Below are 25,990 nucleotides of genomic sequence, written 5' to 3' on the forward strand. Positions count from 1 at the left end.
TTGATGTAGGGGCCTTAACGCAGGACAAAACAAGAAGTGAAGTTAGGGTCATCTGAGAAATTCGATATTTGCAAATTCTGATACAAGGTGATCAAACCATATACATTCTGAACTAATATTCATATTGTGTGACTTGGTTAATCAGATGAAACAATTTATGCTTTTTTCCTAAATATTTATATCCCCTTATTTATCAAAAGATATTGAGATAACATAAAAAGGACCAAACAATGTTTGAAAGTAATCTGAAACTTAGGGTGAGAACCTATATCATCAGACATAGCTACAATGATGAAACATCATTGTTGTGGCTACTTCTACTGATGCTGTTTCCAAAAAACTCTTAGGCTAGGCAGCTGCCAAACTGAAAGATTTTGGAGGCACTGCAGATTAGGGCACTGGACAATTATGGCGTCAGTGCTCTCCCTCTCATCACGTGTCAAAATGGGCAGCTAGAGAAAATACCTCAGGATCCTGTCACAGCTGCTTGTTTCAAAGCATCCCATGACCAGAAGAGTGCTGCAGTCATAGTTTAATTGTGCATATAAATGCCCTGTCACTGGAAAATATTTAAAAGAGACGGAGCTGCCATAGCCAAAAGGTGGGGGTGCCAATGCCCAAAAGAGAAAGTATGACACATCTCATGGAGATAAGTAAAACATACACAAACCAGACATTCTAAGAGGGGGCATGGGGTGAAGGGGGGCAAGATTGTACCTTGTCAGCATCTGCATGGACACACCTCTGCTCTGATGCCCTGTCCCAGTGGATGGCAATTGGTTGTGGTTTGCTCCTGCTAAGATGTGCAAGGATAGTGGGGGGAGAAACTGTAAAAAAAAAAGTACCCAGTGGCACAGCTTCAAGCCATGCCATGTGGTCATGACATGCACACTCCAGCCATCTTCAAAACAGGTGGTGTGGTTGGTGGGGTTTCAATGCAGCTTTGGAACATGCAGTTTCAAGCTGGTTTTATCCCTGCCCATCTGTTTCCCCCCATAGTCAGGCTGTGATCCCTAGGACCCAAAGACATTGCCCTAAAGAGCTGCCTTGAGTCCCATTTTTGGAGAGAGGTGAGATATAATTTCAATAAATAAGTATATATATAAATAAATTGTTGAAAAGCCCAACTTTAAGTTGGCATTGAAAAGTATCTCAAGTACCTTGCTCCAAAAGAGAATGTTTGTAGTAGGGAGTAGTTCTCACATGAATCTGGATCTAGGGTAGCCTTTCTCAGTCAATTGTACACTGCTACTTCTTTCAAAGTGGCCGACCCCATTTATTGAAAAAATAAGTCATTTGTCAGTTCCTGGACCCACCTGGCTAAATCTTATCAGCCATGATGGGCAAGGGTAAAGCTTAAATGTGCTGGGATGTACTGATTATGTCTTTCCCACATCTTCAGCCTACAACAACTGAAATTGATTCCTAGATAGATAGATGTGCTCTGGAAACCTCTACAGACAGTGCAATAACTGTCACATCATGCTCTGAATGCATATGAATGACTTTCTCCTTCAGCAGATTTCTGACAGCAGGCAACAAAGTGTTCAGCACGCCAGTGATGTGGCTGTGTGTCAAGCAAGAGATGTCCTAAGACAACCCTCTGGATGCAATGAAGTCCTGAGCATGCCCCATCAGGATTATCTTGATGTGAACTTTAAGTCCACACAGGCACTGTATGGCTGTCTTTTAACTAAACCTGACATCACATTGGCCAGTTTAAGCAGGGATACTGGTGGTCAGAAGGGTGAGCAATACCACATTCCTTTTGCCCTACACAAAGTACAAACCACCAAAAGACCTGCTACCAAGACAAATGGGACTTCTCATGTGGAGTGTGGAATCCTTATGGATCACTACAGCTTCAAACTAGAGCCCAGTCTGCACTGGCCAAAAGGTGTATTCCCACTCACCCATCCACCCCCATTCTGGTGTCAGAGGATTCATGTCCCAAACTCTAGTTCCTATGCAAACAGTCCGGACAATGTCTGGCAGGTTCCACACCAGAACCAGGGCAGATGAAAAAAAAAAGAAACAGATTAAAAGAAAATCTGGAGCACTCTGCTCCCATGTGGTGGCATCTCTCTGCATGAAGATCCCACCAAGCTGCCTGGTGTGCCCACTGCTGTTATCAATTGCTTGTTCTGAGATCAGAACGAGGCACTCAGCCTTGTAATTGTGTCTCCACGCCTTGTTCTGACCATTGTTTATGCAGACAACTGCCGTACTCAAACAGTGGGGGAGGTTGGAGCAGCAGTGGGGCCAGATACTCAGGAGTATACTGACCCATGTAGAGTTGGTTGGTGCTGCCCTGACTATATCCAGGCAGACAAAGTTGTGATAGAACCATACACCTTTCCCAGATTATCCACCAAAGTATTTTGCTTCATGATTTTTTAGTGTTCTGAAAAAATCTACACTTCCCACAATTCCCTAGCACTAAACCATAGCAGTAAAGGTGGTGCCAAACTGCATTGTTTCTGCAATGCAAGTACGGCCTTAGTCCAGCACCCAAAATATCGCAATCCTTTTCAACATTTGTCACTTATGTTCAAAATATTTCAGAATTAGGCTTTAAAGAATTTATTTAAAAAAACTAATTCAGAATTAGGTTTGAAGACAAGAGTTTTTGCAGATCTTTGACAACTCTGTCATATAACAGCAAAATGAACAAAATTATTAAATTGATCACTGTTCAGTTCATCATTATGTGCACTCCAGCCAGTTTAATTCTGACAACTGTCACTTTTGCATAGGCGCTTTACAGACCACCCAAAAAGGGAGGTCTGCCGGCGCTGTCATTTGCTGTGCGGAGGAGCCCCAGCGGCCAAACCGCGCGACTCCTCCACACAACAAAAAAGAAGCTGCAAAATGCAGCTTCTTCTTGCAGCGCCCTTATGATGCCGCAAGGCGCCATTGGTGCACTTATGGCATCATAATGGTGCCAAGACATGCGGGCGCTAAGCATCCGCTATGTCAAAATGGCGGCACCCATGTAGAACGGGTGCCGCCATTTTGTACGCGCTCGACGCGTATTAGGTTTAGGGGCATCTGGAAAGGATGCCCCTTTCTAACCCTAGTATGTGCCGCGCATGTACTTTCTGCCAGTGCAGAACAGGCCATAGTTTGTCCTGTTGCTGCACTCCTCTCTTTTTTAAATCTCCACAGTAATTCACACTTAAACACATATTTCTAAATGAACTCCCCCCCGAAAAGATACTTTCTAAATGTAATTCAATATATCTTTAGTGGAAGACCACATCAGAGGGTTTAAAACATATAAAAGTGGATAAATCATTGAGCTCCAAAATGTATACTAGTCCATGACTTATGGATTGTTAAAAAAATCTCTAACGGGATGCAGTCTTCAGGAATGCTTGGATATGTGTTTATTGACCTGAATATAATTACTGTGACTTTGTAAAATCTAAAAAAGAAGGAAAAACAGTATCTTTGCTCATTACAGTACAACTGGTTTCACATTAACCATTCAAATTATGTTGGATTCATTAAGAACCTTCATTGCTCTGAGATTTTCTGGCTGTGAAAATGGCCAGAAATGCTTTTCGCTAACAGCAACTCAAGAGGCATTTTCGAATTTCCATAATGGCCCTAGCAATGACAGTCTATATGTTTGTTTGTTGCTGTTTTTTATATTTAAAAAAACACTTTAAGCTGGAAAAGTGTTAACAAAGCAACAACAGCAGCAAACAAGCAAACAAAAAGATATAGCAGTCAGTTGGTAAAAGACTCCTTCTGAAGGAAAATCCCCAAAGCCCAACAGGAGAGTTTTACAGCATCACAGCAGTGAAATAAGAACAGGGAGAGATGATTCCTTAAATCCAGGGGGAATTCATTCCACAGCCTTGAGAGCATAGCTGTACATTCTCTACCAGGTTGCAGGCAAACATGGTCACTGAGGGAAGGTCTGCTTTAAGACACACAGGTAACAAGAAGGTTGATGCCTGAAGCATGTCAATTTCAAGCTGTATAGAACTTCCAAAATCACAATCAGCATCTTGAAGTGGATCCGAAAACACAATTCAAGCTTCATGTGTTCCATTTCAGAGACAAACAACACTTTTCACCATTCACTAAAATCTCTGAGTCGTTTTCAAAACCAATTCCACTTAAAGAATTATAATAATCAGTCCTGGAAGCTACAAAGCCATGAATAAGCCCAACAAAATTCTGTCCTCAAAGAGCAGATGCAGTCTGTACAGCAAAGAAAAATGGAAAAGAAATCTGTTTTACTGAAAGGGAAGTCAACATCAACGGTAACAGCAAAGCCATGATTCTGATAGCATACAACAGTAACTATTCATCAGTTGGTGCCTTATGAAGACCTTTACCTTTGTGTAAAAAAATAAAATAAAAAAATCTCCATACACTTCAGTTCTGAATTATCTAGTTTCAGTTCCATCCACTATCATCCATTTGATCACAGCTTCTTGATATTAACCATAGTTCCTATAGGGTACACAATGAAATAAGTAGCTGAGCACTATCAGTATAGCTGGTTGTCATCAGTAGTTCCATATCATCTTAACTAAGGTTAGAAACAGGAAAATGCAGGCCAATGACTAACATCTTTCATTTTTTCCTTTGGTTTGTAACACCTTGCCTGATGAAGACACCAGTGAAACTTTGAAAGCTTGCAACAAGTATATTGTGCATTTTGATTGACCAATAAAGGTATCACTGGCAGGATACAGACCGCTCCTTTCACCGACGGATTGGGGCCTCAGCGGCAGCCCCAGAGCCCCCAATCTGCCACTTTTCCAGGCCTCAGGGAAGCAGCAAAAAGTCGCTTCCCCATGGCCTGGAAAGGGGTGTCATTGGGGCTTCATGCCCCAAGGACAGCCCGACAGTGGCAGGGAAAGAGAGAAAGGGGCCACTCAGCCCCTGTCTCTTTTATATCGCTGCCGCAGCCATATAAAGGCTGCACCAGTGATACAAGTGGCGGAAGGAGCTCCATTTCGGAGCTCCTTCCGGTGCTGCTGAAAGGGTGCCACAAGCACCTTGCAGCAGCGTGTGTGCATCATGCCTGTACCACTCCGTTTGGAGGCGGCATGGCCATGATGTCATAATGGCGGCACCCATATAGACAGGGCACCGCCATTACCACACTGCTGTTACGTGCTAGGGTTGAGGGGCATCTGTAAAGGACGCCCCGAGGCAACCCTAGCATGTAGGTGGCAGCCCCAATGTGAAAGTGATGTCCTCCAAACTCCCATGCTAGCAGCCCAATGTGTTGCAGGGCCAGCCTAAGCACCATCATGACTTGGAACTGGCTGAGTGGAGTTCCATCCTTGTGGAGAAAAAGGTGGCCTTCAGCTGTGGGGTGGGATGCAAGGTGGGATGTATCGTCTGGCTAGGATACAGCCAGCAGCTGTGAAGCTGTTGAAGGCTGATGATGGACCCTTTTCTGATCTGATCACACTTGGACTTGCAAAGAACTAACAACACAGCATTTCCAACAAAAGGAACATTTTCCCACCTTAGTACCCTCCCATCCCAGTTCTTTTTGGGAAGAGGAGACCAGTTCACCCATCCACAATGCTCCATAAGTGCAGTGAAAAGGCAACTCAGAAAAGGTGAGCCTCCGTTCTGGAATGACATACCCTCTTTAAATGGAAAGAAAGCCTGAAAAGGAGAGTGAGACAAATGGGCCTCCTCCCATCCATTCATCTCTGGGATGTCCTTCAATCCTTAATGGCCCTCCTGATGCGAAAGGACACGTAAGGGTCCTGGAAAAGAAGGAAATGCCAGCCAAGTGGACCAACATGGTGCGTGGGTCAAAACCTCCCTCCCCCAACCAAGCAAGGAATTGCAGAACAGTGTGAGTACACATTGGCATAACAGCCCAGAGGCCTGCCACTTCACAGAAGGAGAAAAACTTGGAAACAGCTCTCCTGTAAGCTGTGAGGGTGGCAGGGGCCAGCAAAGACAGATCTTTGCTTCCAGGATCCCACAGCTCCTCTGGGAATGGTGTGGGTGAGGGGTCTGCTCCTGGTACCAAATATAGGAACCTGGTCTTCTGAAAACAAGAAAGAGCATTGCTATTGTCAAGGCCTGGTACAAAACAGACTTTGAAGGTGATGTTCAAAACAACACAGTGTACCAGGAGTATGACCCGCTCAGACAAGAAAGATTGGCGGTTGAGAATCCTGACTAAAGCCTGGTTATTACACCAGAAATAAACAGCCTTATTTTTTAAGGAATCACCCTAGATGTGCACTGCCACCAGTATAGGAAAGAACTCCAGAAACATGAAGTCCCAGACAATCCCTCCATGTGCCCAGTGTACGGGCCAGTGTTGAGCACACCAAAGCCCTGGAAAATGACCCTGAAGCCCGGGCTCACCAGTGCATCCGAGTGGATGTGTAGGGCATGTCCCAGGTCCCATGGGTGCTGCCACAGGGAAACTCAATTGAAATTTTGGACAAATTAAAGCCATAACATGAGGTCTTCCTTTATGCCCCAGTGATGTGGATATGCTGATCGGCTTCCTTGTCACCTGCAGTAATCCTGGTCATTTTGCTTCCAAGGTGGTTTTGCACCTGCAAAACACCCTTCTAGGGGAAACCACCTTTCAAGCAAAATTCAAGTAACCCAGAAGGGACTGAAAGTTACCTTCTGGGCCTGAAGGGTGACCTGGACCATGGTTAGCAGGGCACGGAGCTTGTCATCTGGTAGGCAAGATACAGAATCAAGCTGGATACCCAGATATATGAGGGAACTGGAAGGGCCCTCACTCTTTTGTGCTGTGAGGGGAATTCCCAGCTCAGCAGCCAAGGCTTGCAAAGTGGCCAAGAGTTTTAGACAACCCTCCTCCCCAGCCTTCCCAATTAATAGGAAGTCATCCAAGAAGTGGATGACCAGTGGAGACCAGTGCAATCTTTCACTTGCCATCCAGGAAGGAACTGAAGGTTTGGACGACTGCACAGCTGACAGAACAGCCCATGGGCATGGCCTTGTCAAAATACCACTGCCCTTCAAATCTGAACCTGAGCAGGCAGAAATCATCAGGATGAACAAGCAACAGTTGGAATTTCAACTGAGCATAACTCAGGAGGAATGGCATCATTCACTGATGCCCCTTGGGGGTTGGAAAGATGGTGAATGAGGCAGCACAGTGCCCGTTGCTTCTTGGAAACCACTTCAAGGGGGGAAACATGCAAGTAAGGAATAGTGGCTTGGAAAAGGGGCCTGCCACACATTCTTTTTTGATCTTGTCCCTGAGAACCTGGGGCATGTCCCAAGTTGATTTTAGGTTCTGTACATCAGATGCCATTCTGAGCCCTGAAGCCAGGATCCTGAATCTATGTGTGAATCCTGCTTTCAAAATGAGGGCTGCCTTCGTGTTTGGGGTATTTGCAGAGGAGGGGGTGCAAAGCTAGGGGGCACACAGGGGTGAAAATGAGGCCAAAAGTGGGTTGGGCAGCCTTGAGGGATCTTTCTGATTCTGGAGCTGGAAGCTTCCTCCTTAGCAGAGGCTGCTGGGCTGGAGCATTGCATACAACAGGGCTGCTGGGAACCATTGGGACAAAAGCATACAATCCTGGTGTGCAGGCCTGGGCAAAGCTCACAGCTGTGCTCAAACTTGCAGTGAGAGTGGACACATTTTCCCAAGCTGAATTCCCAGCACACAAACCTGTGGGAGTCCTGCCTCCCTGCTCATTTTGCGGGCCTGGTTGAATCTCCCCTCTCTGTGATGTGGGGACTCCAAGGACTAGCCATAGTTTGTCATTTATGAGGTCTCACCTGGCCCTACTGCTCTGGGACTCTGCACTGAGTATTAGGAATCACATCCCCATAGTAAGCCTGTATTGATAATAACTGAATAAGCTGTTATGCAATTGGTTCATTTTTATTAAGCAGATGTTTTATAGGTGTCCAAATGAAATTCTGTTCAGAATGATTTAAGAGAGTTGTTTCATATGATGCTATGTTCATAAATATTGTTTCAATTTTGAGTATCCAGCTGTCTGCTATAATGCCATCTCCAACTAGTAACACTACAGTCTTCACCACATTAACATTTCATCAAAGTATTACAAGAAAATCTGAGAGACAGATGATTCTAGAGAGCATTTCAACTGAGTTTTTTAAAAAAGCTGTATAATGCCTACATATTCCTGCAAGTTTTAACTTATCTGTAGACTTCAACGTGTGCAGTTTGGATTTTTTTTTTTTTTTTTTGCTAGTATTTGTAGTGATGTTGACATCTGTTGCCATTTACCAATAAAAATTCAATCCCTCAAAGCCTATTGGTGTTAGATCTTTTCTTTAATAAAGGACAGTGTGACACCTGATCAATAAGACAATTGAGTAACTGCCCATCACAATGAGTAAAGGCTTTATAATTTGGCCCTAAGCACCTATTCTCCATTAATTTTTTAAAAAGAAAATACAGAATTCTTCTCTAATTGCTGTATGTGGGTCAAACATCTCATCAAGGACTTATTGTTGCTCTGTAAAAAAAAAAAAAAAACAGCTTTGCATCACAGTTCACTGGTATTTTAAAACTATAAAGTATTGTGAGCAATCAAGCAGTGTTATTTTTATTTTCCTTAGTTTCTACTTTTTTTTGAAGTTACAATTTATCAGATGCACGTGGAGTTAAAACTAAAGACTGCCACAAGTGACTTGTAATCAATTTTCTATGATTATTTGATTCTATGATTCTATGAAATTGCATAGTTCTGGGTCTCTAGATTAAGATTTGGAATATTCTTGTATTCAATATATTGGAGGCCTCAGTATACATTGTGTTTTGTTGTGGTTGTGGTATCTTCAATTCATTGCTGACTTATGGCAACCCTAAGGTGAACTGATCACAAGATTTTCTTGGGAAACACTCTTGTATCTGTTTTCACTAGAGTAAGCCCGAGTAAACTCAGCAAGGGATAAGTTTTATTCTTTTTCTATTAACATCTTTGGGATGTTAATAATAAATAAAGCTTCCAAAAACCACACTCATTTTCTTAAGATGAAACCATCTTGGGCTTTTTTTCTGCTCAGTTTAAACCAGGGTAAGTTGTTTTTAAAAATCACATCCGTGGTTTATCTTCAATTTTATTTTATTTTTAACTATATCAGTTTCACTTCAGCTCTTCCTGATTTCAGACATATAAGCCTTAGCAAACGCTAATGAACAATAAAACACTTTACTTTATTGGCATGAGCTTTATTTATTTATTCTCTTAGAACTTGGTCTACATTTTTGAATGTTTAAGCATCCTGTAGAACATATGTTCAATTCTCACATGTAGCCACTCTCCTAGTGAAATAGTCCTTGTGCCCTAGAAGCAATTGATTCTGTAAGTCAACATCTTCTTTATCAAAAACAGGCTCTTCTAAAGCAATTTCAGGTCTTGTTTGGAATTATATTTGCATTTTGCTAGCTTTTCTTTGACAGAAAGGTTAGGTTAGCATTAGCATAGTTCTGAAACTGTGCAAATAATTATTTCGTGCTTAGCTGAAGCAATGAATATGCAGCAGTCAATTACTGTAATCTTTATTTATCCACAGTCTCTGGAGAGATGTGATGTGACCAGGGTTAGTCTGAATGACAAGTCAATAAGGAATGAACTTGATACTTTTATAGCCTGATCCACAACCCAGTTAAGCCAAGATGCTTTGATTTAAATCTGTTTAGTCCCATTAAAGCCAGTCAAACTAAATCACCTTAAATTCAAGTATTTTGCATTTATGGCAGAGAATTGTGAATTGGGATGCTTTTTTGTTGATCCTTGTATGTCTTTCATGAAACCAACTTTATACCTTGTCATCTTAAAATACTTAATGTATATTTCCTAAACTCATTCTCCAGTATAAATTTGCTTTTAATCCTCATCCAAGTTACCGCATTTATGCTTGTTATTACAATATAACTGAATATTGTTCTGTTGTCAGCCACAACAAAGATTTGTTACTCTTTTAAAAATTCTTGGCTGTATTATGGAAGCTATAAAAAGGCTAATAGGAAAGAAATAACCGGAATACATCTTGTATAGGATATATTGCTATTTCCTAGTATAATTTATTTTAAAAAGTTACATTAGAAAATGATAAATTACTGAAACTGCTATAATAGTCCAGAGTTTTTTCTTGCTAGGTTAACCAGCCATTTGAAACTACTATGTCTGATGACATTGTGCATTCTTTGATATTCAAGGTATTTCATATCCAATAAAGATGGTTTTCTTCGGTATTTCTTTGATGTAATGGCTCTTCTAATTCAGATGGCGCTAGTATGTCAGTGGACTTGGCAGATGACATGTTTGTATATAACAGAAAAAAGCAATTTAGTATTTTAATGGAGGCTGCCCAACTCACTGGGCTGGCCGGTTTGGTGGGAGAGGGGCGCTGGGATGCTGCTGTTGCTCCCCAGCCCTGACCCAGCAGGCACTGGGGCCTCTGCTTTGCTCTCATTAGTTGGCTGGGGACGGAACATGGCACCAGAGGACTTCAACTCCCAGAATCCTCTGGGGCCCAAAGTGGCTCATGATTGGTCCAGTGAAACGCACTTCTGCAAGCCGTTCAACATCTGGGGTGTCCTTCTCTACCAACAACTGGAGGAAGAGGAAAAGGAAGAAGCATAGCAAAAAGGAGAAGAAAAAGTCTCAGGACAGAGATGGCCAGGGAGGAAGTGTTGGGGATGGTGAGTCTTCTGATTGCAAGTCCGGGAGGGAGGACTACTGGATTGTGGGAGCCAGCATCCCTAGCTTTCCATTCTGGGCCATCTGGCACAGGACTTGGCATTTTGGTCTAAGGGAGTTTGGGAGGACCAGCAGGCTTAAGCCTTCCTAGCTTTCATGCGAAGAGGATCCCCTTGGTATCCTCTTAGCAAAAACAGGGACACTTTGGCCTGTTACAGACAGCCAAAATAAGCTGCTTCGAGTCACAGTGGAGGTATGGTTTTCAATGATGCATGCGTCCTAAGGTCCAGGAGCCACCCAAGCCACACTCCAGTCCTTAGGGCTGGAGTGTGGCTTTGTGTTGACTTCTGGACTCTTGGACGCATGCATCATTGAATCACCATACCTCCACTGTGACTCGAAGCAGCTTTATTTTGGCTGTCTGAACAGGCCTTTGTTGATGTTTTCACTTTGCTAAAACCCAGGGGGGAGGAGGGACATTCAGCCAGGTCTGAAAAAAAAGGGAAGTGGGAGCAAGGTTGACCCGGTTGAACAGTTTTTTTCTAACTGACTTCACTTTGATTACTATGTTGAGCTAATATGACACAACAATGAATTCATTAAAGTTATTACTTTGTTGAATTGTGACTGGCCAATTTTGCCCTTTTCTCAAAATTTGGTCACTGCCTATTTTCATTAGTAGCTGATGGAGCTGATGCCACACTGCCGACTCATGGAGTTTGACACCATTTTAACTGTCATCACCCCATCCTATGGAGTCCTGGGATTTGTTAGTGTTGTGTCTCTCTGAGAGAGAAGCTAATACCTAACGAGCTACAAATCCCGATCTTTATAGCATTGAGCCATGGAAGTTAGTGTCTAAGTGCATTAATTCTGAAGTGCAAATGCAGCCATGTTTGAAATTTGTTGGAACCATCCCACGGTCCTAAAACCATTTGTAAGGTAGCATTCAGTATGTTGGAAATTCCTTTTAAGTTCAGAAAAAAAACCTGGAATATATTTACTGACCCACTATATCAGATCTGCCAGTGATGTTGTTTGTTGCTGTGTGCCTTCAAGTCATTTAGGCCTTATGACAACCCTAAAGTGAACCAAACCTATCATGGACTTTTCTGGGAAGTTTCTTCAGAGGTGGTTGTCATTGCCCTCTTCAGAATCTGAGAGAGTGTGACTTCGTCACATCAGTGGGTTTCTATGGCCAAGCAGGAATTTAAACACTGGTTTCCACTGATGTTCAAGTTCTCTTGTGACTTTGATATGATACTACATAATGAACTCATTTGGGGGAAATGGGCCAAACTTTATTCTTCTGGCTACTAGTCATATTGCGGGAGGTTGTGGGAGCTTGTAGTCAGAAAAGGAACTTTTATAAACTCTGATAATGAACCGTATAAAATAACATCATTATTTCTGAGCTCTTTCTAAAACACAATGACCTGCTTTCTTAGGAAGGGCTTCTTTAAAGCTGATGGATGGTTCAGCATCTCTGCTTTATGCAGATCCAACTTCACACTGGCTGAAAAGGTCATGATTCAATGAAGAAAATTAAAAGAAGACTCTCTCTCTTCCCATGACCCAGCCTCTAAAAGTAGGAAATAAGGCCTGTGATATTAATAAAATAATTAAAAATAGTGATTTATAGAGAAGTTGTAATAAAATTTAAAAAGCACACCTAGAGTTTTAATAAGAGTTTATGGTGGCTTTACATTGTTGCACTGTAGCATGCAATCAAGAGCCAAGGACTTCTTCCAAGTATGCTATCTCTGGGATACATGACAGCAACATGTTTGCCACACTTTCATGTTGCAGCATGAAGGCTGCATGCCCTTGCAAATATACAAAACAGACACAAAGATATATTCCAACATGTACTGGGGGGGGGGATCAAGATTTAAAGACAAATATGGCTTTCTTCATTGTTGTATTGATTGGTCCTTTCTTCTAAGCTTGGCCCTTGTTCTTTTATACTTCCTATTTTGTCTCTGGCCATTAACAGGAATGTCAGTTCAGCTGGTTGGTTAACCCCATCTCTTTCTGCTGCTTGGATGCATAACCAACCTTTTAATTGTTTGTGGGGAGGCACCTTGCAGATTGCTAGGAACTTTCCATCCATCTCTGGATGGCTTCCAGTAATGCTGTTAGCACATGGCTCTTGGGCATACAGGGCTGACTTCATAGCCATAGGGCTATGAAAACTCAATTTGTATTCATGTCTTTATACGTGTCACCTGATGAAGTACTACACCAGGTAATCCTGATTGTTCAGTAACAGAATATTATTCTGGCACAGTACTGTAGTCCCTATTGCTTTCATTTATTCACAATGATAGGACATTGAATAGGGAACAGGGAACATGATGATACGTTAATGTATTTCTGAAGCTTTGTAGCAGGTGAATGATCTCTTGTATAAACTGACCTTCGTGGTTACTGCAAAACAGGCTAATTGTTACATTCTTCAAGTGACTGTAATTAATGTATTCTCCAAAGCATTAAGATATTAATATTTCAGGTTGCAGATTGTCTGTAACATTTGCTGCACAACCTGGTATTTAATGTGCAAGCTGTGTCATAATTCACCAATCTAATTCACTAATCTTTCAAAACTGTAAGTTTGAAGTGCCATCACCTTATATATTGCTGCAGTTAAATCATAGGTTTAAAACTCAAGCCTGTCTGCAAATTAGCAATTAAAAAGCACCAGAAGCCTTAGATTGTTATTGCTTATTAATGCCATGACAAACAAGCATGAATTACTGGAAGCTCTGGACTTATGCTGGCATTTCTGTGGTTCTTCACATAAAGTTAGCAAAAATTAGTATCTCATTTTTCAGCATAATAAACTTAACACGAGCATTTGGTCCTCATACAACGAAAACCCTTTACTGTTCTAGAACTGTGGTAGGGTCTAAATCACATAGGAAACCTGAAATTGCAGACCTTCCTCCAGTATGAACAGTTGCTGAGCTGGGGTTACAGCAGATTGAACAGAGCCTTTTGTGTCCTGCCTTTTAATGAGGCAACACAGACTGTCACAGTACTAGCAGGCCTTCTAGAAACAACAGAAGCAAATGTTTTTACCTTCAGATAGAAGTGAAAAGTAACAGTTGGGGTCTCTGTCATCTCCTCAGAACCCGCAACAATCCTGGCTCTATTCATTTAAATGTGTTCTTTCTCTTGCTCTGTTCTTGTCCCTGAAGTATTAAATAAACTTCATTTATCATATTTAATTTGTCATATTTGTAATGACACTTGTCCTTAGTGCTACTTAAGATATTAAAAAGTCACCTTTTTTAAAGGGTCTTTCCTCCTACCACCAATATGCACATGTTTTTGAATTTTTGAGGTCTTCACATAATATGAATTTTGAGGTCTTCACATGGTCTCTTATTCAAAGTTGAAAGCACTCTTTTTAAGAGTCTGACAGGTCCGATGCACATGGGTGGGAAGCGGGACCATGGTGGCGATACAAGGGTTCAGGAGTGCTCAGCATCTGCACACTCCCAAATCCTAGCACATCACAGCAGTGTCATCATTGCACAGTGCTGTCCATACAGTGCACATGTCGATGATGTTGCATGTGCGCCATGTCCAACTGGTGTGGCACACCCATGACATCATTGCGCCACGCCAGGGCGCTAATCACGCCTTGGCAGTGGTGCAAGAAGGAGCTGTACTTCACAGCTCCTTTTTACAGCTGATCATTGTTGCGGCCTGCTGGTTGCCATGACAATGATCCAGAAGAGAAAGGGGTGGCCTCTGGCCTCCCCTTTCTCCTCATCTGAACCGGGCCTCAGATCTTTGATCTTCATATCTGTTAGACTAACTATAATCTGTCCACAAATATGGAAAACAAAACTATAGGCCACATATTTGAAACATACAATATACATTCCAATCCCCCCTTAAGCAGACACCTGAGATTTCAGTAACCATGGAACCATTATATTAATTTCCCATACAAGCAAAGCGATGCTCAAAATTCTACAACAAAGACTTTTATTACATATAGAGCAAGAAATGCCAGATGCCAAGCTGGATTAAGGAGAAGAAGAGGCACTAGGGATAATATTTTAAGCATATGTTGGAGAGTAAAGCACGTCAAAGAGTTTCTGAAGACAATCAGCAAAGCCTTTGATTCTGTAGATTATGAAAAACTATGCATAGGTCTTAAAGAAATAGATGTACCACAGGATGTGATTGTCCTGTACTGTATTCAGACTACTATTAGGACAGAATATCAAGAAACTGAATGGCTTCCAATTGGCAAGGCTGTATTTCATTACCTTATCTATTTAACTTGTACACTGAACATATCGTATGTAAGGCAGGATTAGACTTGGAGGAAGGAAGAATGAAAACTGGAGAAAGGCACATCAACAGTTTAAAATATGCAAATAATACCAAACTACCAGCAAAAAAGGGGGAGGGGATTTGGAACAATTAGAAAAGTTGCAAATTTTCAGTACCTTGACTCAGTCATTAGGGCAGCTGCAAATGAAATAGACAAGATCCTGAAGTGTAAACTCATATCATTGAATACTAAGGTTAGGATTGTCCATGCCATCGTATTCACTTTCTTCACTGTCCCACTTTCATAACCATACATAAAATTGGGTTTCTGTGTATGGTTGTGAAAGCTGGACAGTGAAAAAAGCTAATAGGAAGAAAACTAGCTCATTTGAAATGCGGTGCTGGAAAAGAGTTCTGTGAATACCATGGACTGATAAAAAGACAAATAAATAGTTGGGTCAAGTGGTTAAAACATTGACTGTTGATTGCAAGATCAGCAGGTTGGCAGTTTGAGGCCCAAGTACTGCTTGATGGGGTGAGCTGCCATTACTAGTCCCAGCTTCTGCCAACCTAAGAGTTCAAAAGCATGCAAATGCAAGTAGATAAATAGGTACCACTTTGGTGGGAAGGTAAACAGCATTCTGTGCAGTCATGCTGGCCACATGATCACAGAGTTATCTCTGACAATGCTGGCTCTTCGGTTTAGTAATGCAGATGAGCACTGCCCCCTATGGTCAGACATGACTTGACAACTTTGTCAACAGGGAATACCGTTACCTTAAGGCAAATCAAGCTGGAAGTATCTCTAGAAGCCAAGATGACTGAACTATTTTACTTTGGCCATATCATGATAAGATATGATTCAATTAAAAAAGACAATGATGCTTAGTAAGGGAGACGTCAGTAGGAAAAAGGGAAGGCCGCATTCTGGATTGTAAAGGAAGACACAGCCCTGATTCTTCAGGGGCTGAGCAGGGTTGTTAATGACAGGGTGACCTGGAGGTCTCACATTCATAGAGTTGCCATCAGTCAAAGTTGACAGTAAACTGTCCAACTGGTTTGTGGGGCAGGTAGTTATTTTTCTAATGATATTTAATTTTAAACAAAACTATTCTGATCTATTGCAAAAAAAAATCTATATTTTACTCTCTGTCATTCAATCTGTTGAGCAGTTAAGCTTGCAAATACAGTAAACTCTGGTGTAGTGCTAAGAACCCCACAAAGAGTAAAGAATAATCTATGGAATATGTCATATTTGTATCAAGAGAGATCTGAGTTGCCTATGAACCCTGTCCTTGAGCTACTGCTTGCTTGCTTAAAGGATTTGATGCCCTGAGACTTTTATTAAAGTACAGAATCCTATAAATATATTATGAACTTACAGTACTGTCTGATTTCAAATTTTTGTCCTTGGCTTTGGAACACTGAACACTGGCAAGCTTGTGTTAAATTCAGATGCCTATTTGAAATGCTATGCTGCATTCCTGTATTTTTCTGGGCTTGCTTCACCTTTTGTGGGGAGGGGGATGTTTAATGGCAGGCATTGTCCTCATACACATTCTCAGCTAATATTTCCCAATGGGTTCTAAGAATATAACATATTGAGTTAGTTAATATCCCCTCCAGACTAGGAGCTATGAATATCAATGTTGTTTTCACGGAGGTACTATTGGGTAATGTCATCAAAACCATTAATCTAATGTATAATTAGCATTAATAAATTACATTACAATGGGGAAATCACTGGAAATGTACTAGAGAATGCTTTTACAGTATACTATAGGTCTTGGTGACATAATTTCTCTCTGATAAATGTTAGGGATTCTCCCCTCCACCCACCTTGGGACATTGTAGTCCCATATGTAACAAAATGTATGGCACTCATAAGGAAAAACAGAAGTGGCAGGGAGGTGCAGTTTGAAGGAGGAACAGAAGGAAGGGATGGCACTTTCTGTGCATTCTAGGGCAGGGAAAGAAAGAACAATAGGCCCTGCAATTGCTTTTTAATAACTTAATGAAGTATACTATTTATAGTACTGTATGGTGAGAGTTGTTCCTTGGGTAATGCAGACTGTCATGAAATACTATATGAGACAGCACTCACTGTTTGGAAGTGCTTCCCAGTTTTCAGAAAAGACTTTAAGGGAGTTGTAAGGGGTAAGAGAAGGAGTGGATAAGTCTTTCTTTCTTTCTTTCTTTCTTTCTTTCCCTTTCTTTCTTTTTTTCTTTGTACTGTCTTATTCTTATTGAAACAGGCATAAGTCCCCACCCCTGTCTCTTAGATGCGTTACAGACCGCCCCTTTGGGGTGGCCTGTAGGTGCTCCTTTCCCCGCCAGATCAGGGCCTCAGCTGCCAGAGCGGAGAGAAGAAACACTGGACTTGATCCCCTTCCCCACTGTAATTTCCTTCTCCTTTTGTATCATGTCTTTTTACGTTGTGAGCCTGAGGGCAGGAAACTGTCTGAGAGCCTTTGTGGCTTCAAATAAATAAACAAATGAATGAATGTATGTGTGTGTGTATGTATGTATGTATGTATGTATGTCTTGGGGAGACTTTGGGCCAGAACAGACAGGCAGAAAAAAACAGTGCAATCCTGGGTTTTCTGAAAGCTGGCCAAAACATCACTGTCCGCATGGATGTTCCCAAGGCTGGTTAAATAACTAAGGGCTGTCTGCACCATGTGGTTGTTATTATTTTGTCATCTCCCCAACATACATGCACACCATCGCAGAAATAAACTGAATTCCAATACCTCCCTTTTCCCACCCAGTTTCCTTTCCATTGGATGCCCACTCATATGAATGCCCACACAGTCACATATGTGATGCACCACCACTACAGTGCACAGGTACATTGACATGCTAAGTAATACATTGGCAAAGCACAATCATGGTGTCCCCATGCATGCTCCTTTCACCCAATGTCCCCTTGTTGAACTGTCTGGTTTATGTATGTTGTAATTACATCCATTGCACTATTGACAATCACATTTTTGCTTTGTCGCAGTCCCATACCGGTGCCAGACTGTTTATATGCCAGTGCAAAGATGAACATTTTCCACCTTGAGTCAGAGTACCCCATTTTCTATTTGATCTGATTTTTAGCTCAGGAGTGTGGCTTCATTTCACTTTCCACTTTCACCTTGTGCATCATCTAAACAGCCAGGCTTCAAAGTGGTTAGAAGCTGCTTTATTTATTTGGCCAGTACAGACAACCCCTTTATCTCTTTGTTCAACTCTTTAACAGGCTAGATACCAATTAAAACATGTAGGAACATGAGCATTCTAAAGCATTTAACATACTTTTTATCCTTCAGCATAACCTTCTTTCCATAGTTTCTTATGCTGTCTGCTAAGGTATTATACAGACATTTCATAAAAGCTTTCACATGTACAGCATTCTTTCTATAATTTTTGAGGAATTTTATTTCAAAAGGTAGCTTTGCACAAGATGTCACTGAAAGGCAAATGAACCTTTTGGAAAGGTAGACTTGAAGGTAGGTTTTTATTAAAAGGAGGGGGAGAGGGAGGAACAGTTGCCTAGTCATGTTAATGATTGCATTCTACAGATAAAATCTCCCAAACTTTTCTTGAGTTATAGACTCTATTTAGTAAATTTGGCAGATTGCATTATATTGAATGATAATAATTGACTATTATGTCATTTTATTTAGCAAGATTTGTAACCCTGCTTATGCTGCTGTTCCTGAGTGGACATAAGCCAGCTGAAATGCAAATATTATGGTTTGGGTGGCTTGAGAATCATAGATATTGATTTCTTAAAGTCCATTATGCTTAATGTTAGTGGGGTTCCTTCAGACTAAGAATCAATACCTGTTGTAAAATGGTCACCATCGATTATCTGAGACCTTGTTTTACAGAAAGGACCCAAGGAGATGAGTTAGTATGTCCTATGTTCAGAACTCATCTTGGTCATGAATTCTCACAATTTCTTTATGTAAAACTGCTGTTCTATCAGGCTCATCCCTGTAGCTACAATAGGGTGAAGAAAATTCAGGCATGTGTTATAGGGTTTTGGTACAGACTGTAAAGTGACATAATTTAAGGATAGCATTGTGCCATTACCAAGAGCTTTGCTCCATAGTATATTCCAAATACCTGTGTTTCAATCCCATGATCTATGCTGCTCTCTACCTCAATGGTATAGTCATGTCAGGATTTGAAGGGTTAAAAGACAGCACACAGGGAAATGCTTGGTGTGTGTGTGTGTGTTTGGCCATGAGCAGTCAGCACAGTGGCAAGGCTGATCACCCACAGCTGAAGCTCATTGGGCCAAGGACACTTCAATGTCCAAGTGCACGTAGCCATGGATGATGAAACATGTGTCTGGATTGCACAGGAGACACATGACATGGCTACACACCTGAACTCACTGGGTTTGGGAGACCACATGGTCTGGAGTCTATATAAACCCAGGGGTTGCAAGGGTGTGGTGTGGGTTTGAAGTAGGAACTTGGATTGGTATGTTTTGGAGTTTGAGAGACCTAGTTTTGTATAATAGCACTGTGAATAAAGAGCACTTTGGGGACTTTTGTTTCTCTGGTGGTTTATCAGAAGAAGCTACAGCATCGGTTTGCTGTGTGTTCCTGGAGGTTCCTGCATTGCTGCAGTTCCTGGAAGACATCCAGTTGCTGTCATCCCAATTGGACGCTGGGAGCCACGCTTCGGCTTCTGGAAATTTGCCAGCTCTGCTCCAAGAGTCTGATTTAACCCCAGGACTCGTTTGAGTTGCTGACAAGGGTTGTTGGACCCCAGCAGTTGCGCTGACAAGTCAGGCCCTACAAGGTGAATCTTAGATGTGTTAATGGCTCAGTGAGATTTGTCAGCTTCTCCATACAAAGGATTTAAATATTGTGAATCTTCCTATTCCCTTTCTTCAGGGGAGTACTGTACACAAGTGGGATGACTAATGATATGAGAAGAAAAGCATTTTGAAATAGCTGTGAAATTGCTCTGGAAGAATCACCAAATACATTTGCTTATGTTTTGTTTTTCCTTGTTCAAAAAGGATAGGTAAAGGCGGGGAGCATCTGTTTAGATGCCTAGGGACATAGATGAGATAAACACATGAATCTACACTGCACTTTCTAGTGCTTGAAAACTGTATTCACCTAATGTATTTTTAAGACAGTAGTAAAAAAATGTGCTCTGCACTCCCCGATATCAAAGGTGTTCCACATTTAGTCCAATTAGTTATTATAATCATCAGAAGTGCATTTTAAAACTTCATTGATTCATTTTCCTTTAGACAATTGATCTTCCAGAAATAACAGCCAAAGCTTTTTGTTTGTTTGTTTTTGAAAGCCGATCATAATTAAAGTGCAAATCTGAGCAATTAAAGTGTTCTGCAAAGTTTATAAAACTTTTGCTAATGTAATATAAAATATAGACTAGAATGGAGACCATCCTTCCTCTGGGAACCCAATCTTTGTCCAGTTCACCTCCACTCCTGTTCTGCCCTTCTCTTTTTCTTTCCTCTCTCACTGTCCTCTTAACAACCAGCTCATACACAACAGCAATAATACCTGGACCAACACTATTCTCTTTTCCTGTACATTACAGGAAGCTTTAGTGAGAAGAGAGTGCAGAGACCTTTGGATCATCAAAGTCCTTGCCAACTTGTCCATCTTGTTTCAGATGAAGTGAGAGAAAGCTACTACCATGTTTTGTTCCATAGCAGGACCAGAATCTAGAGGCGCGTGCAGCATCATGGCGTGAAGAGGGCGGGGACATGGTGTTTAACATATGGACACTCCACCATGACTCCTTTGTGCCAGCCTGTACCCCACCTTCCTCTTCTTGGTGCATATTTTAAAGACATTTTTACTAATGTGTGCATTTCACACGCACACACACACACACACTCACCTATTTTTCCATTTTTTTCAACTGCACACATTTTAACATAAATGTTAACACCTGATACCTACAAAATACCCCAAAGCCCTGAAAATGTAAAAGTTCTCGAAGCAAGGTGTGTTTCTTCCTGCAACACATCTTGAGAGATGTGAAAAGGCCAATTTTACCAAAGGTGCCAAATCCAACAAAATCCTTTTCCATCTCCAGTTGTCAGGATAGTGTATTCAAGTATAATGTACCTCATGGCTCTAGCTCCATTTTATAATTTTGTCATGGAGATAGCAAAGGTGCAGGAGTGTGGTTGGAGCAAATGCACAGAGGACCACAATACACAGGATGTTGACATGAGCAGCTGTATAACTGACTTCATAAAATGGAGGCATGCCAAAAGCAACTTTACTTGGTTATGAAAAAATAAGAAAAAGTGCTAAATTTTATTATGAACAACAAAAGCAGAAGCAGCAGCAGCAGCAACAGCAACAACAAAAGCAGCAACAACAATATAATGCTGATCTTTTAAGACAGACTTTACAAGAAGCTCAAGTGAAAGGAAAACTACTTTAATTTCATGTGACTGCTAGGCAACATTCCTGACCATGTTTGCTTTGTACTTCAGGCTTTCTGCATACACCCAAGACATTTAATTCTCTCATCATAGGAACTGCAATTGCATATAGTAGATGATTCATTACCAGCTTGGTAGATGAAGGGAATGATGTGGATATAGCATATCTTGATTTCAGTAAGGCCTTTGACAAGGTTCCCCATGACATTTTTGCAAACAAGCTTGTAAAATGTGGGCTAGACAAGGCAACTGTTACATGGATTTGTAATTGGTTGACTAGTTGAACCCAAAGGGGTTCTCAACAATGGCTCCTCTTCATCCTGGAGAGAAGTGACCAGTGGGGTCCCACAGGGCTCTGTCCTGGGCCCAGTGTTATTCAACATCTTTATCAATGACCTGGATGACAGAATTGGAAGCATACTTATCAAATTTGCAGATGACACTAAATTAGGAGGAGGAGGAGGAGCTAACACCCAAGAGGACAGGAGCGAAATTCAAAATGACCTGAATAAACTGGAAAGCTGGGCCAAAGCTAACCAAATGATATTCAACACAGAGAAATGTACTGCACTTAAGGAAAAAAATGAAATGAAATGAAATGCACAGAATATAGGATAGGGGACACCTGGCTTAATGAGACTACATGTGAACAGGAGCTAGGAGTCCAAGTAGACCACAAGTTGAACATAAGTCAACAGTGTGATGCAGCAGCTAAAAAGGCCAATGCAATTTTAGGCTGCATCAATAGAAGTATAGTATCTAGAGCAAGGGAAGTAATAGTGTCACTCTATTCTGCTCTGGTCAGACCCCTCCTGAAATTTTGTGTCCAGTTCTAAGCACCACAATTCAAAAAGGATGTTGAGAAACTGGAGCGTGTCCAAAGGAGGGTGACCAAAATGGTGAAAAGTCTGGAAACCATGTCCTATGAGGAATGCTTTAGGGAGCTGGGGATGTTTAGCCTGGAGAAGAGAAGGTTAAGAAGTGATATGATAGCCCTGTTTAAACATTTGAAGGGATGTCATATTGAGGAGGGAGCAAGCTTGTTTTCTGCTGCTCCAGAGACTAGGACCTGGAGCAATGGATGCAAGCTACAGGAAAAGAGATTCCACCTCAACATTAGTAGAAACTTCCTAACAATAAGGGCTGTTTGACAGTGGAACAAACTCCCTCAGAGGGTAGTGGAGTCTCCTTCCTTAGAGGTCTTTAAGCAGAGGCTGGATGGCCATCTGTCGGGGATGCTTTTTTTTTTTTAGAGTTCCTGCATGGCAGGGGGTTGGACTGGATAGCCCTTGTGGTCTCTTCCAACTCTATTATTCTATGATTCTATGATTTATAAAACAAACGTAGTATGGTTGCAACCTGAACCTCAATCAGATTTTCAGTTAAAAATAATCCAATAATTTACTTGCTTGGGACATTAAACGTATCTATTTATTTATCTGTATTTTAAAGCATTACTGCCCCACTGATTGGTTATGCATTTGTATAAGAGGTAAAACTGTAAGCTGATATGTTTCACTTTCTTTTTGGATTTGCTATAGTGTACACCAAAAGAAAATAAAGCTGCTATTTCCCACTGATAGAAAATGTTCTTTACTTCTCCACCTTGGAAGTCATGCCATCCTTCACCCTTCCATTTTCTTTTTGCCAATAAAAGTGAAATGTCAAAATGGAAGGAAAATAAGAACAATAAAAAACAGTTAATAAAGGTCAGGTTAGTTTATTCAAAGCCATCATTTAGAGTTGCCAACAAAAAGGCAGCTTTGTGCAATTTCTATTTTGTGAAAGTGGTAAGAAAACTCTGATGCCATACAGATGTTCAAAAATGCACTTTCAGTCTCAGTGGGATAAATCATAACTCCCATTTGAAATTCAGTCACTAAGGTAACCACCATGTTGGTGGCTTTTGCTAGACACAGAAGATGTAAGTCATCTATGTAGCTATTATTGTTCTATACCTTTTTTCATCTCCTAGTGCATCATAGATGCATGGCAAGTGCATTTTTGAACATCAGTATGACATCCATAGTTTTCATACACAGTCTCAAGCATTTGAAAAGTCATATCTTATGTTCTTCATGGACCAACAATATCATCAGATATATGCTAAGCTCGGATTGCATTTCCCCCCTTTCTCTATTATCAAAATATATGATTTTTTCACTCTTCTTTTTTCTCCCCACAGTGGTATACTGATAAATTTTGAAGCATAGGAACTCATCATGTCATTTCCCATAATCCCAAATAGAACCCAGATTTTCAAATAGCTGTTTTGTTTCATACCAGGAAGTATATTCTACCAATTTTAATCATAGATTGGAAAGCTACTTTAAAAAATTAGTAATAATAATAATAATAATAATAATAATAATAATAATATGTATTTGTATACCGCCCTCTGGCAAACCAATCCGGGCGGTTAACAACAGTAAAATATAAAATATGACAATTAAAAACACTTTATCCCTCCCCCCCTTAAGACAATATTAAACAGTATAACATATTAAAAACACAATGTCAATGCATAAAAACAACAATTAAAAACTAAAAACCCTGATATCCCTCTGTTGATCCTCAACCATCACTAAGATGGGGCCACGGGAGGAATGAGGGAATCAGGAACCTGGGCCGGGATGGTTAATCTGGAAAGGCCTGCCGGAAGAGATCCGTCTTGACCGCTTTTTTAAAGCTGTCTAATGATGTTATCTGACGGATCTCATCCGGCAGGTCGTTCCAGAGTTTGGGGGCGACAGCAGAGAACGCCCTCTGGGAGGTCGCCGCAAGCCTAGATTTTAGAGGCTGTAGTAAGTTCCTCCCAGAGGACCGGAGAGCGCGGGGAGGATTGTACGGGAGGAGGCGGTCCCTAAGATAGCTTGGACCCAAGCCATTTAGGGCTTTAAAGGTGATAACCAACACCTTGTACTGGGCCCGGAAGCTGATAGGCAGCCAGTGGAGGGACCTCAAAACCGGAGTAATGTGGTCCCTCCTAGATGTTCCTGAGACAAGCCTGGTTAGCTACAATTAAATTTCCAAGACCATAAAGGAAATAATTCCCATTATGATTACTTTTTAAAAAGCACAACTCTTTATTTTCCATGTATCAACAAGTAATGCAAACAATTAATGTCTTAGGCCCTGTACAGATGGGCCAAAAAGCAAGTACTCAGGATGTGCTAGGGTTGCCTGGGACCATCCTTTACAGACACTCCCTAACCCTAGTACGTACTCAGTACATCAAAATGGTGGCGCCCTGTTTACATGGGCGTGACCATTTTGATGTAATGGCCGTGTCGTGTCCAAACGGCATGGCGTGGCCATTACGTACTGGCATTGCTGAAGGGTGCTTGTGGTGCCCTTTCAGCGGCGCCGAAAGGAGCTCCAAAACGGAGGTCCTTTTGTGCTGCATATCCCTGGCGCAGCCTTTACATGGCCGCACCAGCGGTACTGAAGAGAAAGAGGCTTAGTGGCCCCTTTCTCTGTCTCCCCGCTGCTGTCGGGGTGTCCTTGGAGCATGAAGCCCCAAGGACACCCCTTTCTAGGCTGCAGGGAAGCGGCATTTTGCTGCTTCCCCGAGGTCTGGAAAAGCGGCGGATTGGGGCCTCCGGGGCTGCCACTGTGGCAGCTCAGGCCCCAATCCGTTGGGGAAAGGGGCGGGTGCAGGCTGCCCCAAAGAGGCGGTCTGTATCCCACATTAGTTACTTTAAAAGCATCTTGATTCTACAAGCTACTTGTCTGACCTCCCCCTTTTCTTTTTCTTTCTTTTCTTTCTTTCTTTTTTTTTTGCAAGAAAACCATACTCTTTTTTGTGCAAACATTTTATTTATTTATTTATTTATTTATTTATTTATTTATTTACCAACAGGCCTCAAAGTGCAAAAGACAATTTCATGGGTGCTCTCTCTCTCTCTCCCTCCCTCTCTCCCTCCCTCCTTGCTGGAATGTCTTTCTTGTTGAAACATTATTTTTTCATTAAGCATGTGAATATCAATGAATATTCTTCATATTCCTAGTGATCATCCCAACATCCACAATGTAGGCCAAGAGATCACTCAAACCACCATTTAGTGAAACCAGAACTGCATAACTATAAAAACAGTTACAGTTGTACTGGAAAAGGATTTATGTTATCATTTGCTAAGTTGTGGGTCCTTGATCCTTTCATTAACTTACATATCTCTGCTACTAATTGTTTTTAATATCCTTAGTAGTGTGTTTTGATGTTATCTATAAATAACTTTATGCCACTCCTTAGTGAACAGGAAGAAAATAACTTTTATTTACATGCAGATCTGATAGCATCTTTCTTAGTAGTTGATTCTCAAGCTTGTTGTTAACAAATTCAGTATGTTGAAGATCCCTCACTGATTTATTCCATACAAAACACACTCCTCTAATAACACTGGACTTCCCTTGTCCTTTTACAATTCCTCCTGATTTGGGAGTCTGAATGTGCATTTTCATGATCATTTTGGCCCGTTACAGACAGGCCTAATAGTACGGACTGGGTCTGTTCTAGGGTTAGAAAGGGACGTCACTTCTTGACACCCCTAACCCTAGTAGGGACCCAGTCCGTACAAAATGGCGG

The sequence above is a fragment of the Sceloporus undulatus genome, chromosome 2 (genome assembly GCF_019175285.1).
Source record: "Sceloporus undulatus isolate JIND9_A2432 ecotype Alabama chromosome 2, SceUnd_v1.1, whole genome shotgun sequence".
NCBI lineage: Eukaryota > Metazoa > Chordata > Lepidosauria > Squamata > Phrynosomatidae > Sceloporus > Sceloporus undulatus.